A 17,042-nucleotide genomic window follows, 5' to 3' on the forward strand; every position below is an offset into this window, starting at 1 on the left:
TATATATATATATATATATATATATATATATATATATATATATATATATATATATGTGTGTGTGTGTGTGTGTGTGTGTGTGTAACAAGGGATGAGCGTATACCCACCTAAAAAATCAGCATTATACCACTGGTGTGGAAGGATGCCCAAAACTAAAATCTGGTCCGTAAGACAAGCTTTTCGGGAGCTTTAGCCCCATAAGACAAGATTCAAAATTCAGAAAGGGCCAAAATTTATGTTATAAGTTAGAAGAAAATTTCTTTCTCTGTCTTGTTTTTTTCCATGTGCCAATGACCAAAAAACTTCGTAACACGAAAAAATTGTGGGCCAAATCTCCTTAAAACAAGATTGTTTGAAAAAAGAGAATATAAATTACGTAATAAGGTACAAGAAAAAACTTAACGGGGTTTAGTGTGAAAGGATAGTGTAATTTAAATAAAAACTGATGATAAGTTGGGAAGTCATATTCATCATTTCTACTCATGCCTTCCGTATTTCGCATGTTCTCATAAGCACGTATACTTTGGCCCTATGTTAAAAAAATATCATTTTACTCTTGCTCTTACCAATAATACTGCCACCCTATCAATAAGGATAGGAACATGTCGAAGATACATCGCGATGGAGGTCGAGGTTTAAGTTGCAGTCGCACCCTCGATACTTGCACAAACCCATGCATTCAAATGAGTAAATGGGGACCGCGGTGGCTCAGTGGTAGAGCGTTCACCTCTGGTGCTTGGGGTCCCGGGTTCGATCCCAGCCCCCGCCAAGTGAACTTTGTGGTGGACAAACACCGTGTGCGTGGGTTTTGTCGGGGTTCTCCCGTTTCCTCCCACTTTCTTCATTCCACCATTTCATTCATTACTCATTATCACCGTCTCCTTTAGCCTAACCGGCATAACCGTGGGACGTAAAACTCAAAGATTTCATTTCAAATGAGTAAACGCATGCCGAAGATGTACGCTACATCGCGACCTAGAGGTCGACCGCGAGGGTGAATTACTGGTCGCGATGATAAACAATCGAGTTTGTTTTTACATCGATGTTCAGCGGAAGCATCGCTGTGGCTCGTGTTCTCATTGGTTCTCCCTGAAGCGCTGCACGGAATAAAGTCTTCATTTGTTTCGAATTTTGTCTGCAGATTATTGTGTGTGTCTATGCTGGAGAGTTTTTGCTGCATTATTAAATTTGATTATGAAAGACATATTAATAGAACTAGTGAGGAATGTTCCAGCAATATGGGATTTGAAAAAAACACACAAACAACATCATAATAGGCACGTTTTAAGTAGAGAATGGAAGAAAATAGCAACTGAAATGGGAATATCAGATAAGTTATATTTATTTGAAAATTATATTATAGCTTATTATTATATAAGGCAGTGGCGCTTACAAGGAGGGGACTTTCAGGCTAAGTCCGTAAGTTGTGGGATTTCTAAAGGAAAAAAGAAGGTACTGTTAATCATATCTATGCTTAAAAACTCCACGCCCCCTCCCCCAATTCCGAGATTATTATAAAAAAGGATTTCTTCTAAATTTGTTACTGGTATAAGATAAAGAAATACTTGTAAAGACAGGCACGTATCCATAGGGAGGAAATGTCGAATAATGGAATTGCAGTGACAAAACTTCATTTACTGAAGTTAATACCCCCTCCATTTCGAAACCTGAAGACATACTTTGTTTTTTTTTTAATTTTACTGGGAAATGATTTTTTGCCTGCGTGCTGAAAGAGGGCATTTCTTCACAGAATATTGAAAAAATGTAAAACTCCTTGATTTATTGATAGAGATGGACAAGAGATGAGACTCAAATATTTTTTCCAAACAAGAGACGAGACTTTGGCATTTATCATATCTCGTCTCGCTTTCATCTCTATTTATAAACTGTTTGGTCCTTTCAATTTCAAAATGTGGGTTTCGCAGTAATTTTTATGCACTGACGGAATAATTTCACACGCGTCACAGTAATGTTTCTCCTCAAACTGAGAACTTACAGCGAGGGTGCCACATCATCGCTATATGCGCCCTTTGGGCACCGCGACCTAGACATCAAGGTACTGACTGCGACTTAAACCTCGACCTCGATCGCGAGGTCTCTTGGGCATGCATTTACCCTAAGTCTCCCTTAATATCTTACAAAGAGAGTGTGTAGAGAGGTTTGCGATGGTTATACCTAGCTGTTTACTGTACAGTATGGTTGGAAGGACAAAACATATTGTACTTAAAAATGATATGACTACTTAAAAATATTACATGTAAAAAAGATACTTCTTCAGAAACATTCACAGAAGCCTCGGACCAGGACTGATAACTTGCCGCGACCTCAGCAAATAAAAAAAGGGGCATTAGATTTGGAACATGTTATGTTAGAAGTCTTTACAGGGCAGGCGCGTTAAAATCCGTAACGGGTGGCTCGATAAACACAGCATGGGCCTAGTAGGAATTAAGGAAGTTGGGTGGGAAGCAGTGGCGTAGCCTTGTGCAGTTCACAAGAACACGTGAACCACCAAATATGTCCACTGTTTGTTGCTCATTAATATATTGTTATATTGTCATTACGTTTCAAATCTCAGCTTGATTTACTCCTTGCGTATATGCATTTCATCACGTTCGCTACAGCAGCGAGCATGATACACTGCTTTGTGTGTAGTATAGAAGGGAAGCGCGGGCAGCTCCAGTAATGTGGCGCTTTAAACAGAATCAAAGAATGAACTGCAATTTAAAATAGAAGAACAGTAGTAGTATATCACTCATTCTTTCAATCAGTTATCTACATACCTGATTATCTCAATTTATTGTAATCAAAATAAACTAATGGAACAAACAAAATTACCTCTTTCCGAGGTCGTACCGAGAGGAATAGGAGGTTTAGAATCCTTCCCCCGAGATTCTTGTAACGCAGAACAAAATAAAATTTTAATTTATTTTCAAGACTTATTTTTATATACGTATAGTCTCTGATTTTTCTTTAGGTTACAGTTTTCCTGTCTAAATAAACTAAATGTTTGTAAGAAAAGTAAATAGCTTTTCAAAACATACTGTACTTAGTAACGTTGTAACAATGGTAAAATCCTACCTTCTGTATTGTAAGAACTCGAAGGAATTTTGGAACTGATTTTTCTATTTTAACATTCTTCTTGTAACCAGCCAGTCCTGGCTGTGAAAAGCTAAATTTGTAACGTCCCTTGCTGGGCACGTCAACTTGAAACGATTAGTTAGATTCTATGGCTGGAGAGCCAAACTTGAGACGTATAGTTTCCACTATTGTTCGTACCTAACGTCGTACAGGGGAAAGAAAGACGAAAAAAATAATTGGGTCGCCGAAACTACTTTCTTTTTTACGCTACGATTATGGGCCAGTAAGTACAACGCTATTTATTTCCAGATTCTTGCACACCAATGGTGTCATCGCTACCATGAGAAGGAAAGAAAAAAATCCATTGCCAAAACAACACCATATAATTTGCATATTATATTTATTTAACCTCTTTAGCGAACAGCAGATTGTTGCAGGAATTATATCAATGTTAGCGATTATAAAGTTCAGCTAGACTCAATAACCATAGTTTAAAAAAATCATTAGACATATGTACAGTACTTCAGTCTCTCGAATTTTTGGAAAACTTCACACACCAACGCAATGGAATAACCAGTAACAACAGTGTTTTAGATGTTATCCTTGATAATACGTTAGACAGTTGTTTACATTTCTCGAACTAACATTTGAGATAGAAACTTTAGTAAGCTACATTGTAATAAGTGAAAGAAGAATACAGAAGGTACATTACTGCTTACAAAAAAACATCTCATTACAGAGGGAGTAGTTATGCGGCTGAGTCGACCAATCCTCCTTCCCAAGAACATAACGTTTCCACTACCTTTCCGCAACCAACTTTATTAAGAGGGCGCCACACCTCGACCTGGCTTACAATTAAACAGCGGCGGTAATAATACATATGGCAGAAACATTCATAGGAGGTAATAGACCAGCCAGCAACCTAAACTCCACCCCTGACACCACCACATCTAGGCGTGAATACCAATAGCAATGCCCACCGTCTTCGACGCGTCCAACTAGACGGTTTAAAGTAGCTTCTTAACTAAAGATCGGGCATATAAATACTTCAAGGATTAACGTGAATATTTTCTTACGTGGCAACTTCAATTACATATCATAAACTATGGATTATAGCCCAACAACAAGGAGTGCCCACTAACAGGTCGAACATGAGCTAGCTGTCGCTAACTAGACCTTTCGACTTTACTAAGTTGTCACAACTATAAAATGAGATAAACAATACGGAGTGCCCACTAACGGGTCGAACATAAGCTAGCTGTCGCTAACTAAACCTTTAACTTTACCAAGTCATGACAACTATAAAATAAGCAATACGGAGTGCCAACTAATGGGTCGAACATAAGCTACTTGTAAAGTAAGTGATACATTTATACATCTGCTCGACTAAAGAAACTGTTTTCGCTTAATGCAAGATAGAAATGACATTGACATCGGACTACCCCGTCGCCATATGAATCGACTTACTGGATGGAGAGCTCACCTTTAGTTTACTCAGTCATGTTACATACAGAACGCACGGTATTAGATAATATTTTAGACATCGTAGAGGAATGAGAATTGAGTAAATACACGATAATACTTGACTGACTAATTTTATGAACAGAGACAGTATCATTTTTTTTACTATTTATTTGAAATAATAACGATATTGAACAGTTCCAATACGAAAGTTACTTCTTCGACCGGTTGCGTCGAAATCTTAAAGAGTTACCTGGAGACGGATGATCAAAGTCAGTCCAACAGCTAATCACAGTATTCCCACAGGTGGAGTGAGATTAACACAGCAGGCCAATTTCAGGAGGCACGGTTACAGCAGCATACGGAACGACAACCAATCTCCGGCAGTCTCTCCAGGCCACTCGACATGACGCGACAACAGACTCCAAGCCAGGACGTAGAATTACTACGACGGCGACCATCAGAAGAAGTAGACGACGAACTGGATGCAGTATTTGTGCTCAGCTTCAACAGCAACAGACATGAGTCGACCATAGGTACTAAGTCACTATAGAGGATAGTCTACGCCGACGACATCACAGATGAATTATTAAAAAGCAGCGGAGTCAGACCAAAACCAAAACAGGAAGACAGTTTCTGATGTCATTGCAGAGAATGTTAACACCACAGACATGATTACGATAAACCTCTACGGTTCATCACATTCCAAAGTTGAAAATCATTAAGCACTTAGTTGAAACCAGGCTGGTAAAATTACAGACCAGCGAATCGGGAAATGTAGCTTATAAGTTGAACAATTTATATTACTCCTGCAGTATACCATAATTACCCGCCTCTTCGCTACTGTCTACTGCAAGTACAACGTTAAAATTCTATTTAGTTTCGGGGTCCAAGGTTCGATCCCAGCCCCCGCCTAGTGGACTTTGTGGTGGACAAACACCGTGTGCGTGGGTTTCCTCGGGGTTCTCCCGTTTCCTCCCACTTTCTTCATTCTACTATTCCATTCGTCACTCATTATCACCGTCTCCTTTAGCCTAACCGGCATAGCCGTGGGACGTAAAACTCAAAGATTTCATTTCATTTTCATTTCGATTTAGCTTCGACGACCAATGATTAAAGCCAACAGATTTGCTTAATCAATTATTATTTGGAGACTGTTTAATTTGACTTCTGTTATTATTATTATTATTATTATTATTATTATTATTATTATTATTATTATTATTATTATTATTATTATCACGTAACTGGACTTAAATGTTATATTTTTATTACGTCCGTCCTTTACTCCCACGATAACAATTGGACAAATGCCAAATTTTTATATTCTGTTTTTGCAATAGATATGTGAAGCGATTATGGTATCTCGTCCGAGTTCGTTAATGCAGATGATTAATCAACCGGACCTCGTAAAAACCAACCATTTTCGGTTATAACGTTGCAATTATAGAGCAAAAGCCGTAATAGATAGCGAGAAGGGGTTTTCTCAAATCGACAAAGCGTTCCAAGAATAATTGAAATGTCCATCCTTAATACTGTATTAAAACCGGAAGGGGTAGAAATCCAGTACGACTTCCGGTTTTAATATTAATCTATATAAAGAAAACCGATAAGAGAACAAGTTCGATTTACTTGGAATCGACTTAGCCTTCTAAGAATAGTTCGCATCTTCTCTCTTAACACTTTACTCAAATAGGTAGTAGCAAAATCAACCATTTCCGGTTTCAGTGTTGATTGCCATAGAATAAAAACCGTAATAGATACCAAAAAGTGTTTTTGTAATCAATTTAGCATTCCGAAAAGTATGTACTATCTCCTCTTCTAACCCTCTATTCAAACCAGAAATGGCATAAATCAACTACTTCCGGTTTAAACGTTGATAACTATAAGGTAAAAACAGTAATAAGAAGAAGCGTTTTTCTGTAATCAATTCTGTCCCAAGAATAAGATTCCATCTCGACTCTAATCTCTGTACTAAAACCAAACGTGGTATACATCTACCATTTTTGGTTTCCATACTAATTTGAAAAAAAAAATATTGTTGCGCTCCTCTTTATTGCCTTTACCAGAATCATGTACTATTATTATTATTATTATTATTATTATTATTATTATTATTATTATTATTATTATTAAATCAATAAGGAAAGAAGTAAAGGACGAAAATATGTTGTTATCAAAACCAAACATATATTGATGGGATTCTTTGTGGCTAAGTGCTGAACTTTGCTGCCCTTGCAGGAGCCGGGTTCGATTTCCGGTGGCATGTACTGTGGTTTGTAGATCTACGTCCCATGTAGCCTAGTAGGTGTTGAAATGAAGTTAAACTCTAAGTAATAAAAATATATAAACAAAAATATTGGTAAGTGGAAAAGTATTACCTGCGTCTAACAAAAGAATTTAAATTGAGAAATTAATTACAAAGTTTATGTTGACTTTGGAGCTGCAATACCTAAAAAACAAGTATGGAAATAATACGCAGATGCATATATAGTTCTAATGACAGAATTCCTTTCATGCAAATCCTTTTCTAAGGCAAATCTCTTTGCAGAAAGAGATCTGTCCTGCGAATGCTCACGAACCTCATTCAAACTGGTTCAGGCCAACTGTCATCCGGGGAACCTAAAATATCCCCCTTCATCTCATCATCTTTGGAATCCAGGGAACTCACTCAATTAAAAGGATTCAGTTCTAAATATCTAAAAAAAATGTTCCGGAAGTCGGAATAATCTGCCCTAATTCTCTTTAAAAAATGATAATAAATAAATTGTAGCTAGTTAAAATAAAAATCGAGCAGCCTACATAATAGAAGATTGCGACATTCTGTACCAGGAGCAGCCAACCTTTAAGGGTCCGTCGAAAAAATAAAAGTGGAATAACTTGAGACGGTGGAAATGCTTCTACGAACTACATGAACCGGATAGTCGCCGAATAGAGTGGATACTGAAATCTCGAACCAGAATAGCTATATATGAGAGTCTGCGTGTTCCATGTATTTGTATATGTCCTGGCAACACCATTCATAACATGGGCAATAAAAGAGGGGAGGACAGAAAAGAACAAGAAGCCTCGGTACCTGCTGTCGGTTGCCTGTCTTTTCACAAACAGTGACGCAACTAAGTCACGTCACTTAGTAACTGCATGAGAAAGGACAGTTAGCTGTATGGAGTTGTAACTCGGCCTGATGAAGTGGAAGGGATAAATATACTGGTCTAGCACAGGCCGGTAGACACAACGTTGCCAGATCGCCCGCAGTGTTGCCAGTCTCATTACTTATCTCACTCATCTTGTACATGCAAAATAGAAAAAGACAAGTACTGTTATTTGCAGTAACGTACGTTCAGCTGTAACACTTCACTGTAAAATAAAACGCGGAAAGTTTTTTTTTTTTTCTTTGGGGAAAGGGCGTAACTTAGTTTTTGCCCAGAAATTATTCTCTCAGTGTACTTCAAAGTAGCAAAAGTGAAAACGTGTTGTGTGGTGGCATACTGATTGATTTATATGTGTTTCCTAATATTTATTATTTCTTTTCCATAATTTTCATCGGCTATGTACTGCTAGAATTTTTGGTAGGTAGCTATACACTTGACTGTTTTCAAAACTGTAGCTTATATCCATCCTTATACCCGCATTACCTCTCTCAATTAAAGTAAACATATGCTGAACTGTACATAAAAAAGAAATAGGTGGATATATTCCGTATACTCTCGTACACCCTTCTCGATAGGTTTGTAGTGTTAGGTTTTCCTAAAATACTTTTTCAATACTAATGAATCTAAGGCCTGTTCGATAAGGAAGCATTTTTCGTAAGAAAAATCTTATCATTATTCTATTTTGTAGAGGATTCTGTTGAGGGATTGCAAACTACTGTATATCTTTTAATGTACTGACGAATTATGAAAGTTTAGAAAGAAGTTAGAACATAATCGACCAAAATTAACTATCACCTAGAGGTGAAAATTATACTGTGTCGAAATTTCAAAATTAATTTAAATTAATAAATGGCTGATAGATTATGAAATGAAAATATGATTGTTTTGCTTTTCTCGCGTTTTATATGAAGGGAATTAGCAGTGAACCTGAATTGTGTAATATATTTGGCGATATCTCATTGAAAAAGTAAAGAAGTACGAGAACTGGAATAAATACATTATAAGTATGCTAAATTTAACTAGTGTGAGCACTAGGGGTGCACCCACATCAAGAATCTACAGGGTTCGGATCCCCGCCAATACTTCTTAACTGCACATACGTTTGTACATTTTCATAATTGATTAGCAGAGAAATGACTGATATAGCCTAAAGATCTGATGTTACACCTCATCTGTACTGTTTCTTTTCTTTTAAAAAAAAATATTTATATTTTTTTTCTTAGACGGAACTTATCAATTAGATATCTTTCTCGGCTCTATAATTACATCGGATTAATCGTACATAGATGTAGTGTCTTATAGTATTGGACCATCCTCTCAAACTTTCCCACAAACTTTTCTGGGTGCGCGCCTGGTGAGTACATCAAATATTCTATCACGATTCGTTCGCATGGTCATTTCTATTAACACTCATAATAATCATGTAGAAAAAGTAGTCACATTCGGTCACTTTTGACTGATTGTATATACTGTATGTCTCATTAAATATCAGATTTTGGGGTGTTTTAATATACTGTATGTCTCCATTAGGAGTCCGAAGATTATAAGCTCTGGTGTTTTCCGTGGTTGGATTGATTTCATGAAGTGTCCTGTTCTTTTCATTTCTATAGAGACTAGTGGATATCTTTGGTGGATAGGCCCAGGGTTCAATTCCAGGTAGGAGAACATCAAACGCATTACAGTAATATTATTTTTAAACTGTAAATCTCGTCTTATGTAGCCTAACCCCCCGAACAGAGAACGTAAATATAAAATAAACAGCCATGAAGTGTCTTGAGACAACAATGCAAAGGTACTTAACAAAACGTTCGTAATTAAAGGTGCCCCTGCAACTATCACAATAATTTCATACATTGCATGTTTCGTGTATACATATTGTTTACAGTTCAGAAAACAGCATATCTGGCAATTCAAATATACAAAACAGCAGACAGCAGTCTACTGAAGACTCCATTTAGTATACTGTAGTGTCGTGAAATTGGTGGTGAGTCTGTAGAAAGAGAATTGCATACAACAAAATTAATGAAAATCATAGTAAATAATCCGATATTGACTTCAGAAACAAAGTTGTTTTTAACACATTAAAGAATATAAAAGCACTTAAAGGAGTGCCGTTGCTCAAAATAGTCTCAGTGAATTAGTTGTACTATTAACAGAGAAAAAATGTAAAAACTAAATAAACTTCGGAAGAGTTATTGACAAGTTGATTGCCCAGAAGAACATCAGAAGTGATTTAATATACGAATGAAATGGAACATCTGTTTATGAATGGATACTTCTTATTATATGTGAATATATATATATATATATATATATACAGTGGCGGTCCAGGATATGATCAAGGGAGGGGCTAAACCATGATTTGCCGTTTTATTCAGCCCATTTTATCCAGTGTAGCGAGCATCTTCTTCATCCCCTTGACTCCTGGATTTTGATAGTCTCGGCCGGTTTCTTCTTCCCCCTCCTTCTTGGTTTGTGTCCAATATGTTCCGGGATTGGAACGTACTGTATGTATGTCCGTTTGAACTTGTGTTTGGTCGAAGGTGTGCCTTCATAATCTGTTGTGAGGCTTCTTTGATGGTTAACTTTAGTAATTTTCTATATTTTTGGTGTGTTGTGCTGGTAAGGATACTTGACACCCAGATCATGATGATGTCTATCGCTTCGTTGACTTTTTGATATATGTAGGCCTATTGCTTGATGCGGTCCGGTACTGGTTGTGCTGGTTTCTTCTCTACTGTTTCTGCTGTTGATTCCTGTTGTTTTTGTAGTATTGTCTCTATCATATGTTGTTCTTAATGGCTGGTCTTCCCGTTGCGCTTGTGCTGGTAAATGATTCTTTTATGCTGCAGCATTTTTGTCTGATGGGGTATTTCTGGGAAATCCCCACTGGCAGTCCTACGTCCTTCCATGGTACAGGTTGCGCAGATGGTCCTGCTAACAGGTTTATTGCATGGCTTCTCATGCGTTTATGCACATCTGAAACATACACTTTCCTGGCCCCGGTGACCGTACTGGTAACAGTTCCAGCATGGTTCCACCCTCGCCTGCACTTTTGATTCTTCCACTATGCAATGTGCATCTTTGATGCTTACTCCATGACTTATCAAGAAGTGCGTTGCTCTGGATTAGTAGAGAAGAAGCGTAATAAATTGAGTGGTAGTGAACTTGAGTAAATTTTTGTAATATTAGTGAATGCTATCTTCTGTTTACGCAATTGATAGAGCCCAATTCCTCTTGAGACTCTATTCCTTTAATCACGCAAGTGAAAGTTAGATTCTGTTGTTCTTTCTAAGTGGTATTCTGCATTTGTGGCGCATTTGAGTCCGATAAGTCCAGGTTATCCGGTGATCGGAATCCCTTTTTGGCTTTTCTCGACTTATCTTCAACGAATCCATCTTCCTTTCTTCTACCGCTACTTCCTTGCTCTAACATGTAATTAGGGGCAGTTTCTCTGTCTTTCTCGGTTGGTCTTCCTTTTGGTTCAGCACTGCGCACCGTTTTGGAGTAAAGTTTCTGTTGAATCCTGTTAATTTCTCAGCGTAGGCCTTACTTCCATTGAAGTTCGTCTTCTGCTGGTCCAATTCTTTTTTGGGGTTTTCGTTTTTCACCTGTGCTCGGTTTCTCAGTGTGTCTGTGTTCTGGTCTCTCACCTGTGAAGTTTCTTACTGTGTGAGTCTAGGTAGCTGGCTCTCAACAGAGCCAGTTTCTTCTTCTCCTTCTTCTTCGGAGCTCTCGGGTTCTTCTTGGTTGCCAAACGTCGTGCGTGAACCAAATTCGTCACCCTCAAGGATATGTAGAAATATTTCTCAAGTTTCTTGAGCCGGGAAGATTATCACGTAATTTCTTTTTCTGAAATGTATTACTTCCAACTGTGAAGCGTCCGTGCCTCACGATATCCTCATCCATCCTAAATCTAGAGCCGACGTCATACATCCCTACACGTAACGGCTGCGATTTTCTCTGTTCGGTTTCTGGGTCCGCTGCGAGGCATTTATCTGGTTCTGGATGCTGCTGTTTTTGGATTATGAGTCTCGTCTCCGTGATAGGTTCTTCTGCTTCTCCTACTTCTTCTTAGTTGGCTTCTTCTTCTTCTTCTTCTTCTTCTTCTTCTTGTTCTTCTTCGGCATTTTAAACAGGTTTCACCGTCGTTTGTGGGTTTGGCTCTAAAAAAAAGCCGAGTTGCTATAATAGGGTTTCGGGCCTATAAATGACCGGTTCCAGTAATTTATCTGTTTGATGTCTCTAAAGCACTCCAAGAGGAATGTATTACATTCATGTCAGTCAGCTGTCGGCAAAGCCTGCACAACTTATATGGCCAAATCTTGGTAAACAATAGGGGACAGACCTTCTCAAAGTAATACTACTTCTCCCGGTTATACTGTGTGTGTAAAAGTGTGGTGATTGTTGAAGATCTCTTTATTATTAAGATAATCTATCTCTAAAGACTGGTTACTAGATTCTTGTGTGAATAACTCCTTTAGTTAACACCGTTAGGTTTCAGGAGTATTCAGTTGAAGATCATCATGATGATACTTGAAAATTTCTGTAAATTCTTGCAGTCGCCGATATCTTCTCAATCTACTACTCAGGAGTTCTTCTCTGCGTCCTTTCTCGATCAGGCCTCCTCTATAAAATTACATCATGAACGCATTTTATCTGATCCCAAACAGTTATCGTCGAATATACACGGTTAAAGGAGCACTCTGATTGGCCAAATTAAAAGACTTCAACGCTTATCCCTCCACATGCGAGGTTTTCTCCTTCGCCTCCGTGACGAACTCGGAAGAACACATGGCTAATAATCATAAAGTTGGTGGTTCGCGCACTCATCTTAATGTAAATAAATCATGCACATAGGCGATTTAACATATTTTGGGGGAGTAATTTTGTGGTTCATTGGCGTTTCGTCCCATCTCTGCCGCTAGTAGTATACTTTTCAAAACGGAAATGGAGCCGCCGCGGATCGTCGCTGCGGGGCAGCCAATTTTTGCCGAGAGGTCGCTAGTTGCCCATCGCTGGTCCACCAACCCTTTTGGCATGAGGACCGTTTTCGTTTTATATCTGTCTACGTTGAAATCGGAAATGACCAATTTTAACCACTTCCGATTTAAGTATAGAGAAGTCCGGAGAGACGAAACCTGTTCTTGGGACGCAGAATCGATTCCCGAAAAAAGCTTCTCGATATCTCTTACCTTTTAGGCTCTGATACCTGTCGACAGACTGTCAGAGAGACAGACAAAGCCGTTCTATAAGACTTTCAACACTTATGTTTAGCATAGTTTGAAAGTCTATAAAAGAAAAAAAATAATTCATGCACAGAAATTAACAAATGCCTTGTTATTTGTTATAATGAATATATATTTGAATATATTTACCAAGTGGTTTTGGTTATTGAAGTTTAGCTTTCTTTTCCATCATCAAGGCTATATGAGACGTGAATATCCTCCTGTTGGGATTTGAAGCGTCCATACCTGCGATGATGGATTACATAGACTCAATGATAAAATGCTTATTTCAAGATCTAAAGGACATTGGTTTGATTTAAGGCCATGCTACGTATGTTTGTGATGGGAACATCGTATCCTTGGTTTTGAAAGAGTTTTCTACCTTCTTCTAACTTTGAACTGAATATTTTCTCACATCATTGACTTCCTTCAGTCATTAACCATCTCCTTTGGCCTTTAAGGCATAATCGTGGAATATCAAACTAAAACGCTTCATTTCACTGAAGTAGACCAATAATGCAGTCTATTGTCACATGTCTGGCACTGACAGAACTTACTTGTCGGTAAAATCAGTGTTATTACTCAGTTCGTTCTCCTGAAGGGGTCCGACCAAATCGGTTGTAAAAATTATCTTTTCACCTCTAGATGATCTAGATCCAGTACTTATAAAATAATAATAATCAGTGGCATATTTACGATTTTGTTTCGGGGGGCCCTTTGCTAACTTTCGTGGGGGGGGGGGGCTTTGCCTGAAAATGTGAAAATTCTTCAAGATATTTCATACACTTTACTATAGTAAGATTTCGGGGAGGCTTAAGCCCGGAAGCACCCTCCTAAATACGTCACTAATAATAATAATAATAATAATAATAATAATAATAATAATAATAATAATAATAATAATAATAATAATAATAATACTGATAATAATAATAATAATAATAATAATAATAAACACTGGTAATAATAATAATCTAGCGTGATTTGCAGTGATTCCAAATTTAACCTATTTTTGGCTAAATCTAGCCTATTTGGAGAGGCATTTAGACCTACCAATACCAATCTACGAAATGCTTATACCCTTAAATATAGCTTATTTTACGAAACTCTTTTGCCATTTTTGGCTTTTTTTTATTAGCCGTTAAATTAATTGTAAAAATACTTATTCTTTGAAAATAAAGTGTATTTTTTTAAATACCCTATTTGTCATTATATATTATCGTATTAATTGACTTCTCTAGATAGAGGGTGTTCTATTACGCAATAAACACTTGTTTCTCATAATGTCGTTCCCGCAACGGCCTCGTTTCCGACTTCTTAATTATTTTAATTTTCACATTTCATTGCAAGAATGAAAGTTTTCTAATACAAATTTAATAAACTGTTCAGTTCTTCAAGCCACAGAGATTGTTTTTGTTTATTAAAAGAAACAAATAGGATATCTAATTGGCTTGAAATCTCTCAATACAATCATGATGATTCATGTGGGTGTACGGAGAAATAAGAAGTGTTTGTAAGAACTATCACCTGCCGAAAAAAAGTAAATTGGGACAATGGTAGTCTACACAAACACAGCCAATCCACAATCCAACGATGGTGTATCCAGTTCCAGCGTCTCGGCTAGCTGCAGCGTCATCCATGATGACTTATTTCAATTCTACTAATAATATGGCTCATGATTTTCACAAATCAGATGAGTTGTTGATGGATTTTATTGTAATTTATAATCATGTATGTTGCTTGTTAGTCTTCAGCGAATTAAATGCAACATCTCAAATTTTATTATAACTCACTTATCCTACACATGAAAAAGAGGTTTAAAACCTACAATGTGGGTTGTAGGTTAACAGTTCAAAATCTAGCCATTTTTGGCGTAAAAAAGCTTATTTCTGAGTTCGATATAGCCTATTTTCTTCAGAGGTTGTTGGGTGGTCATTTGTTTCCTTGTATAGTTCGAATTACGAATTTTCCTCACGAAGTTTGTAGCGTTATGCGGTGCAATATCACAGAACGAATGTTCAACAACATTTTTAAAAAGACCAACACATAGTATGAGTAACGTGAGATGTAGGAAAAATTGTACTGACACTTTTGAAAACGTGACAAGTATTTGTTAAATAGTGCTGAATTTGTTAGAATTGTACCAACTTTTTCACAAAAGAGGCTGAAAATGTCAGCTTGGTACCAACGGGCCGATGAATGACAAAAAGGGCTGAATTCGGTACAATTGTACCAAGTGTGGCAACACTGGTATGTGATCACCGGAATGTGACCATCAGCAGTGAGATGGACTTATGATTAATCCACACGGTTGCCAACTGTATGGGTTTCACTCGTATTGTACTCAGATACAGTTGTACGGGTTGCTATTCAAAATGTACGGGTGAACTAATAATTTTGGCACTGGTTTTCTACTATTGGTTAAAAGCAACAATTCGATCGTTATTGTTATCATTTAGCAAAATAAATAAATAAAATAAAAGTAGTCTTATTTGCCTACCCTATTTTGATCAAAAGCAAAGTCTGTTCAGAAATAAATGTAAATTACTGTTACAAACTAGCCTTATTTTGTTTCTCTAACAAATATTGCTCAACATAGATTTTTTAAAAAATATGGTTATGATTAAATGAAACAAGGTTACTAATGTAACGAAATTGAATTTGGAGGACTCTGAATGTACGGGTGAGGAGATTTGAAAAGTTGGCAGCCCTGTGACAACTTTCTTCTATTTGGAATCCTCCAGGTACACTCATGTCCAAAATGATTGTCACATATGTATAACTGTCTTCTTGTACGAATATAATTTGATAATTATTTTGCAGGGTACTTTTAATACTGATACTATGTGCATAATCGGAAAATGTATATTTGTGGTAAATTTCACAGGAAAAGAATTATAAATATGAAAAATAGAATGAGTAAAACAAAATGTTGCTAAATAGACAAGAAGTTTTATTTTCGTTTTATTGTTCTTATTTACTGCTCTTTTGACATGAAATTTGCCACATGCATGTCTTTGCCGATTATACACATACTAACATTATAAGAAATACCTGGCGAATTCGTTACCGTAAGACGAGGTTACTTTGCACAAAATATGAAAAGAGTTTCACAGTCCTCTTAAGCGGAAACCATGAACCGAAAAGAGGAAAATAGAATATCTAACTGTATTTTAGCTACAATGTTGGCGGTTGACATCAGTTCTAATTACCGGGAGGGGGAGGGTGCATTGTTGTAGAGGTATGGAAAGCAGCCACTGTAAAGACCGCCAAATTTTGAAAGGTATTACGTACAGGATTTTCCGTCAAAGTTAAGTCAGTTTCGTAGAATACTACTGTGTATAATGGGACTTTGATGCAATAGTTGAAATTGAAATGTGAAACGTTTTAAAGTCATAAAAAAAAGTAAAACTGGGAGAAGGAAGTTTCAGCCTCTACTCGGGGTTACTTTGCACCGGTTCAAAATACCGCTTAGATAGGAAATTATTACTACTGGAACCTCCTGTATCCTAAATTTAGGTAAATTTCCTATTTAGGAAGATGCCGGAATAAACTTCTTGTTGGAAAATAAATTATGAGCAGTGGCGGATCCAGAAAAGTAGTTTGAGGGAGGCTTCACTCACAAAGATTTTTTTTATTTTTAGAAATCACTAGACTTTTGAGGGGGCTTGCACCTTATAGGCATAGGAATAACTAACATTAGATTTTTTAAAAAAGAAATCATGCAATTTGGGTGGGTTTCAGCCTGAAAGTCCCAAATCCCGTAAATCTCCCACTAATTACGGTTGGGATGATATTCCTGGACATAAGGAATAACAAAAACAAACCAGTTCACGGGAATTTTTTTCTGAGTTGGCATTTTTGTGGGACATATGCTAAACCATTAGAATGCGGTTCCTGTGCCGGTACCAGAAAATACATAATTTTCTTTACAATTATCGATAATTCAAACTAAGTATTGATACCAGTACCATCATTCTAATATCAATATTTGTAGACTGCATGCAGTTTTGTGTAGAAAGTAAAATGTATAAATACTGAAGGGAAAACATTGCACAGAAACGTTATGTTCGTATGTTGAACATATTTTTCGTATGTTATGCAGTCACCAGTCCTGCCAACA

The sequence above is a fragment of the Thermobia domestica genome, chromosome 11 (assembly GCF_964235325.1).
Source record: "Thermobia domestica chromosome 11, izTheDome1.hap1.1, whole genome shotgun sequence".
NCBI classification, from domain to species: domain Eukaryota; kingdom Metazoa; phylum Arthropoda; class Insecta; order Zygentoma; family Lepismatidae; genus Thermobia; species Thermobia domestica.